The following is a 9,048-nucleotide window of genomic DNA, read 5'->3' on the forward strand; positions in this document are numbered from 1 at the left end:
AACATATAAATATTTTTTTTTAAATATATAGAAAATAAATAAAATAAAAATCAATTAATATAAATAAAGTAATAATTTATAAATATTATTTTTTAAATATATAGAAAAAAAAGACTTTAAAAAATAAATATTTAATCACAAATTCAAATAAAATAAAATAAAATACATCATTGTCATAAATTTTAAATAAAGTTCAAATAAACTCAAGTTAATATAAGTCCAAATAATTGTAAAAGTAAATATAAAATGACGTTCAGCATAATGGAAATTCTTTAATAAGTGTTTTGATCAACAAAATCACTTTCTCCGATTGGTTCCTGAAAAATAAACAAAATAAGTAAATAATAAACCTCAATTGTCACATACCAAGTATTCTTATTTTGATTCCATCATTTGACAACAAGCATACCATAAACGTCATTGTCTATATAAGATTTGATGTATATGCTCAATTTCAAAGAAAGGAAAGAGAAGAATGTCAAGGGGTGTAAGTTTAGCGGATACGGGTATCCACGGGTACGGATACTATGATACCCGTACCCGCACCGTTAATATGCAGGTATCAAAAATACCCGTACCCGCGGATAGTGGGTATCCATTTTTAATATCCGTTTTTTACCCGTTGCGGGAGAAGTCCTATAGAAGGGCATCAATATGAATATGCGGGAGACAAAAGAATTTTCAAGGAATACCGGTGCTTACAACCTTCTAGTGTTTATTTGTTTAAATGTTTTTTTAGTATGAAAACCTATATAATTCTTCACTTGTTGAAGCTTTCTATTGAGGTTACTGTGATCTCTATTTAAGATTTGGTTTTTTTGTTTTTCTATGAGGTCTTAATCTCAAGAGAGTTTAAGAAAGTGTAACCAAGAGTGATTTGTGTACTTGGATAACTAGGAGTGATTTATATACTTGTTATGACCAAGAGTGGTTGATATACTTTCTATATATCTGTCAACACCCAGTTGCATGACACTTATTTTCAAAAAGTTCAAAAGATAACTTTCAAAAATTAAATAATTTAATCAAACTTTTTATACAAAACTACATAACTCTATAACCCTGATTTCTCAATTTTAATGAGAATACGTAGGACCAAGGTTAACACTTGTCGGGTCTCTTTCACTCAAAAATATATTTGTTCAATTTATTTTTTTATTTTTGGAAAAAGAAATATTATAAAATAAACACATCTCTTTTGCAAATTTAATTAAAGGTACCGCCTTTGGACGGACCCTGTAGGGTGCTAATACCTTCCCAACCAACGCGTAACTAACTCCCGGACCCTAAATTTGATTTTCGCAGACTTTATTTTATTTGTATGGTTTTCCATAGTTTTTCAGACTAAACTATGGTAGCGACTTCAAATCTCTTTTTTCAAACATTTATTTTTAGTTCGTCATCCCGTCGCAATTTAAGTTGCGAAAATATCTATATATACTTTCTATTCAAATACAAAAATATTAAAAATAAACTACCAATATATTTGTTGAATCATTGTGGATACAATAACTCCAATTCGAATGTACTACAACTGACTTTGTGCATTTGCCAATAAGTCACACAGTTGGATAACTTTATTAAACTTGATTATGTGTCATTTTAAGGCTTTTAGGGCTTAAGCCCAATGGAGGTAAAATTCTCAACCATAGTTATCCCCATCAATATACAAGACAAACACAATGTGCAAATTGAGGAAGGTGTTGTATGGTTCAAGCAATCACCTAGAGTCTAGTTTGGCAATTTCACTAAAGTCATAATGAGGCTTAAATATAAAGAGAGTCAAAGAGATCACACTATATTTATTAAGCATTATGATTTAAGGAGAGTAACCATTTTATTAGACTATATAGATGGTATTATTATGACTAGAAATGATGAACATGAACAACAAAAATTGGGCCGATGTTTGTCCATGGAATTTGAAATTAAAACCTTGGTTAAATTAAAATATTTATTATGAATTGAAGTTGCGCACTCCAAGGAAAGGATTTTTATATCCTGACAAAAGTATATTACAAATTTGCTAGAAGAAAATAAGTACAATGACCTACAAATTATGTGAGCACATAAATTCATCCAAATGTAAAGTTGGGAAATGAAGAGGATGGTGTGATTGTTGATAAAGAAATGTATCAAAGGCTTGTAGGAAGACTTATTTATTTATCTCACACTAGACTTGATATTGTTTTTCCTCTAAGTTTATAAGTTAGTTTATACATCTACTAGTTGTTCTTATAATTTTTTCCAATATTTAAAAAGGACTCTAGAAAAAAGGAACTTTGTTCAGAAGAAACAATAATGTCAGTCTTGAAGCATATACTAATGTTGATTATGAAAGATCAGTTGTTGATAGACGATCAACTACTTGTTATTGCACTTTCCTTAGTGGAAACTTTGTAACTTAGAAGAGTAAAAAACAAAGTGTGGTAGTCAGGTCCAATGCTGAAGCAGAATTTTGAGCAATGGCTAAAAGGATATGTGATATACATTTTGTAGTGGATATACATTTTATTAAAGAGAAGCTTGACAACGACTTGATTTGCACACTATATTGTAAGTTTTGAAATGGTTGAAATGCCAAGAAGGGGGGGAGGGGTTGAATTGACTAGTTAAAAATTTAGGCAATCTTTAAAGGCTAAAAACTATCTTTAATTGAATCAATTTGATCACCAAGTTTGGATGCAAAAACCTCTGGGCAGTATACTTTCAATCGGTCAAAAATAGAGTTAGTCGATTGATTTTACTAAACAAATTCTGTTCTGGTATAATCAATCGATTGAAACAAAAAAATAGTTGACTGAAATACTGGAAAAAAGGCTAAAATGTAGATTTATGATTTGAACCAAGAACAATGTGAAAGAACTATCAAGATAGGTTCTAATTGATTATGCAAGCATACTCAATGTTGCAAATGCCACCAAAACACACAAGAATATGAAAAAGATGGTTTAAATTCAAGTTCTTTAAACTTTACAAGATAATGCAAGAGAGAATGGTTAGAGAAAAGATTGAAACACAACATTTTTATACTGGTTTTGTAACATCCCGACCGGATATTACGGTTTTAAATAATAAAATAAAATAAGAAAATAAAAATCTCATTAATTATAAATTCATTCCTAAAAATGAGAGAAATTTCAAATAATTTATTTCATAATAATGATGACTCTAAATTCAAATTTCTTAAAATTCAATAAAATACCAAAACAGTCTTATAATAGTTTACAACTTTATTCCAAAACCATAAGTGATAAAAACTCAATAAAATTGTTCCCATGAGTTTTCTTCCCCGCTCTGCTACTAAGCCTCACCAAATCCACCTGCAACATCATCTGCTCCCGTGTACCGCGTACACGATCATCGCCAAACACAAGCAGATAGGGTGAGCTAACAAAATAAACATATATATATATATATATATATATATATATATATATATATATATATATATATATATATATATATATATATATATGGCACAATTATACAATCACACAATCACACCAAAGGAAATCCTTCCCTTGATATCCCATCACATGGCCACCACCATGTTAATCGTGTTCTACGTCTTCTAATGAGTACCTTAAGGTGTCTTGCTGCCATACCTATCGGCCACAACCGATAGAGCACGTGCGGGAAACCATTGCTAAGGATCACACACCGTAACAATCCACATTTAAGTACTCTCAACCACTTGAGCTAGTACTTTTCCACGTCATAACAATCCGCATTAAATGCCTTAAAGGCTCCTACTACCCGCATTTATTAAATAATTATTTAATTAATTATTTAAATTTCTCGGGTCTTACAGGTTCACTCAAACTTGAGCTACATCCAGTTTGTCAAAAGATTTACAAAGTTTACACTCTTACACTTTCAAAATAAGCAAAACACACACCAAAGACTCTTGAGTCACACAAGAATCAATACAGCACAACAAGAACCCTCTTGCAGACCTGGAAAACCACTAAGCACACACACAAAGCTTGAGAAAGATTAAACCTCAGTGGTAGCACATCCATGCCTACCACAAACACCTTCTCCAAGCTTTAAACACAAGCCAAAAGCTCCAAGAATTGATATAAAATCAATCTTCAACAACTACAATCTGAATGATCACAAAAGAGAGAGATTTCCAAAGTTTTCAGAACAATTTTGCGCTAAAAAATGATCAAGTTACCTCTCTTTCAAAAATCAAAACACTTATAGTCAAACTGTTACGAAATTCAACAGAGACAAAAAACAGGGAATAAAACAGAAACTAATACAATCAACCGACTAAAATTAAAAACAACCGACTGAACCTAACAGAACTCAAACTGAAAAATCACAAACACATTGATGCAATGCATGATCCTAAAAGACAACACACTCAGTCATCCTAAGGATCATTTCCGGTTTGGAATGAAATCAACAAATCATGGATATCATCCATTTGGCCATCCAATGCATTGAACCTCCCATTGCAATAGTTGTGATGTGCATGTTGAGACACATTGAGTTCATGCAGTTGATTCAACACCATCCTCTCAAAATGTGAGTACATAGGGCCTCTGTCCTCTGGAGGGTTGTAGGGAATAAGGTCCATGGGTCCAATAGTAGGTTCTTCCTTTTGATTTGCACCACTTGGCCAGCTTCATGGTCATGTACACCACCAACTAAAACACCAGCAACTGTCCATCCATTTCCCACCTTGAGAAAGCCCATTTTGTGCAGATTTTGGTTGGAGGTATGGTTCAGCAGTCCAGTTGAATCTTTTAACTCATCTTCTACATCAATCCCAAAGTACTCTATGAATTTTGACACCAAAATCACATATGGCAGCCTGAAATTCCTGAGCCTCTTGGCCTTGAGCATGTGATCACAAAGTACAAAGATCCAATCCACTTGCACATTGTGTTGGATGCAATACATGAGGATCAAATCTCCCTCATTCAATGTTGAATGATTGCTCCCACGTGGAACTATGATTTTGTGACAATCATAGCAAGAAGCCTTTGATCCACCTTGAGTCCACCAACATGAAAGTGCTTGATCTCAACAACAGGATTCCTCAAGCATTGGCCATAGTATTGGACCTTGTTGAATTCTTGGATAGCCCCAGTTTGACCTTTTCTCACTTGCACACGCCTTGATTTGAGTCCAACCACATCTTTCCAAGCTTTCTTGTTGGTTTTCATACGAACACCCTTGATACTTGACAACAACACATCACTTTTGAACTCCAAGTTAGTGAAAAATACCTTCACAAAGTCTGGATAAATTTTCCTTGAAAGTTCAAGGAAAGACTTCAACCTTTGATGCTTGAGTTTTTGAAATAGGCTCTCAAAGCCTTCAACCCTCAGCCACAAAAACCTCAGCACCTTAGGAATGCTGATTTCCTTCTTATTCATCTCAATAAGGAATACTTGGGTGTTGTCCTCATGATCTTTGAACCATGCCTCAATTCTCCCATGATTTTCTTGGTTTGGAGACCTTGGGGTAGGAGGAGTGGAATATTCATGATCTAATTGGGTGGCTCTTTGTTGATGACGAGACATGATGAGTATGAGTATGGCTATTTCTAAGAGATGCATGATGCAAATGCAACACTTCAAGTGCAATATTTATAATTGAACAAGCTGATTTTTAGAAATAGTTGATTATCTGTTGCAGATTTACCAAATTAATTTGTTTTAGGTTACCCAAGCTAAAAATGCAGCTGATTACAATATCTCATGCATTCATGATGTTTCCAATGAGTTTTTATGAGTGAATCAATCAGTTCAGATCATGTGAGCTGCATGCACATTGGAATTACACAGTCTTTTGGTCAAACAAATCAGAAAAAACAACACATGGCTGATTAAATAACTGTTAGGGGTAGATAGTACCTAACAAAAAGATGCTTTCTTTGACTGGGTTAGCTTTGCAATTCAATTCGTTAGCAAATGTGCAATTTAAGTAAAATCAACAGGTTGAATTTATAATTCAGTTGATTAAAACAACATTAGAGCATAAGATATTAAAAACAGAATCTGGTTAAGTGAAATCAACAAACTGATTTCAAAAATCAATCGATTAAAAATCGTGAAATTGAACTTCATTTTTCGAGATTCAGTTTTAATGAAATCAACATATTGAATTATGAAAACAGCAGATTGAAATTCATAGCAGAACATATTTTTGGCACACATTTGCAACTTAAATGAAATCAACATGCTGATTTACAGAATTAACAAACTAAAAGCTATGACAGATCAGAATTTTTGCAAACAAAGGCAGATTTAAGTGAAATCAACAGACTGAAATGAAAAATCAACATGCTAAATATGATAGTTTTCAATTTTTGCACACAATAGGTGATTTTAATGAAACCAATTCATGAATACATAAGATTAACATGCCAAAAACACATCAGACCACATTATTCATGTCTAATATGCCTAGTTCAGTTCTTAGGTTGTTAAATCTATCTCTAGCTAATGATTTTGTAAACAAATCAACCAATTGATTTTCAGTTTTAACAAATTGAATTTCACAATCTCCCTTTTGAACATGATCACGAATAAAAGGATGCCTAATCTCTATATGCTTGGTTTTAGAATGTTGTATTGGATTCTTGGTTAAGTTGATGGCACTAGTCTTATCACAATACAAAGGTACCTTACTTAGCTTTACACCATAGTCCAAAAGTTGATGCTTCAACCATATGATTTGTGCAAGCCACGTTTGGGAGCAATATACTCAGCTTCAGCAATGGAGAGTGCCACAAATGCTTGCCTTTTGCTATTCCATGAGATTAGACTTGAGCCAAGTAGATGGCAAGTGTCACTTGTGCTTTTCCTATCCAATTTGCACCCTACATAGTCAGAATCTGAAAAACCACTATGAGTTATGTTAGAATCACATGGATACCATAAACTAACATTGGTTGTTCCTTTTAGATACTTTAGAATCCTTTTTGCAACTTTAAGGTGTGACTCATTTGGATTTTCTTGGAACCTAGCACATAAGCAAACACCAAACTGAATATTTGGCCTACTTGCTGTAAGATATAGCAAAGACCCAATCAACCCTCTATATTTGGTTGAATCCACTAGTTGGCCAGCCTCATCTGCATCCATAAGGCAATTTGTAGCAATTGGAGAGGTAGCTTCCTTGCAATCCTCCATTTTGAACTTTTTCAATTCAAGTCAAAATAGTATTTTGATTGGCTTAAAAATGTTCCATGTTTGAGTTGCTTGACTTGCAGCCCTAGAAAGTAGGTAAGCTCACCTATCATGGACATCTCAAATTCTCCCTACATAATTGCAACAAACTCTTCATACAATGTGTTATTATTTGAACTAAAGATGATATCATTAACATACACTTGAACAAGTATAACATCACTTTCATGTTTTCTAATGAAGAGTGTTTTATCCACTACACCTCTAGCATAACCTTTTGATAAAAGAAAATGCTTAGCCTTTCATACCACTATTGTGGTGCTTATTTCAAACCATATAAGGTCTTTTTCAATTTGAAAATATGGTTAGGATAGAGATGATCCTCAAAGCCAGGAGGTTATGATACATACATTTCTTCATTTAGAAAAAAAAAATCAAGAATGCACTTTTCACATCCATTTGATGCAATTTAAATTTACACATGCAAGCATATGCTAAGAGTAATCTCACAACTTTTACCCTAACTGTAGTTGCATATGTTTCATCAAAGTCAATGCCTTCTTCTTGATTATACCTTTTAGTAACTAGTCTAGCTTTGTTCCTTACAATGTTACCATCTTCATCCATTTTTGTTTCTAAAAACCCATTTGGTTCCAATTATATTCATATCATCACTTTTAGGCACTAGAAACCACACATCATTTCTTGTGAATTGATTGAGTTCATCTTGCATAGCAACAATCCAATTAATATCATTCAAAGCATCATTCACATTTTTAGGTTCAATTTGAGATACAAAAGTAACATGTTCACAAAATACAGTTCTACGTCTAGTGGATACTCCTTGTTTGATGTCACCTATGATCTTGTCCTTTGATAATTCTCTAGGCTGAATCCAGTCCTTAGGCAAGTTGTTGTCTGCAGCTTTTTCAGTCAATTGTTTTTCGTTTTTTGCCGATTGATTTCTTGCAGTAGAAATTTGTTCCGGTAGTAGATCTTCTTCATCTGCATTTTTTGACACTTGATCTTGTAACTTTGGATTAGTTTCATCAAATGCAACATGCATGGACTATTCAAAAGTCATTTATCTCTTATTATAGACCTTATATGCATGACTTTGTATAAACACACCAAAACGCACAAACAGAGAAAGCTAGAAAAATACTGCACCAGTAAAAAGATTTTGTATTGGACAATTTTTGACACATTTTTTTTTTAAATTTCGTCCAAATGTTCTTTAAGTCAGCAAAAATTATGAAGTGCATTGGTGCAGTGGATCGTTCCAGTTAAATCAAACAAAAACAGTGTGCATCTGGAAAACAAAGTGAAAAAGAGGCACAACAAGCATTGAAAGTGCTGATTGTTGGCCAGACTTTGATGATTTATTGCAAATTCATTACTCAATGGTTGAGTGATTCTTATTGCAAAATTTTCGTTGATGTCTTATCTTTTAGGCACAACAAACAACTAAAATTAACAGTCAATGTATCACTCAAGAGAATTAACAAGCAGAAGGTGTGCGCTTTGGAAAACAGAGAAACTAGAGCAGATTGCTCTCTGAAAAATTTTGGAGATGTTCAAACGAAAATCTAAATGAGTGGAGCATGGTTGAAATTCACTACTAAGAATATTTAAGTAAGTAAATAAAAAGAAAAGAATGGTAATTTGAAATAATAATTTGACCTAATTATAAGTGGTGTGTAATGTGTTGAAGACGTGCAGCGGAATGATTAGTGTTTGGACAAAAACCAAGAAGGAGGGTGAATTAGGTTCTTAATAAAAATTGTGATTTTAAAATTTTCCCTTTTAATATCAAAGATCAATTAAAATTCTTTTCTTTTACATGACCTATTTCACCACATCCATAGCAATTGAAATTTGAAGCAAAGTTTTG

This window comes from Vigna unguiculata, chromosome 7 (assembly GCF_037176805.1).
Source record: "Vigna unguiculata cultivar grain cowpea cultivar isolate G323 ecotype 2 chromosome 7, ASM3717680v1, whole genome shotgun sequence".
Lineage (NCBI taxonomy): Eukaryota > Viridiplantae > Streptophyta > Magnoliopsida > Fabales > Fabaceae > Vigna > Vigna unguiculata.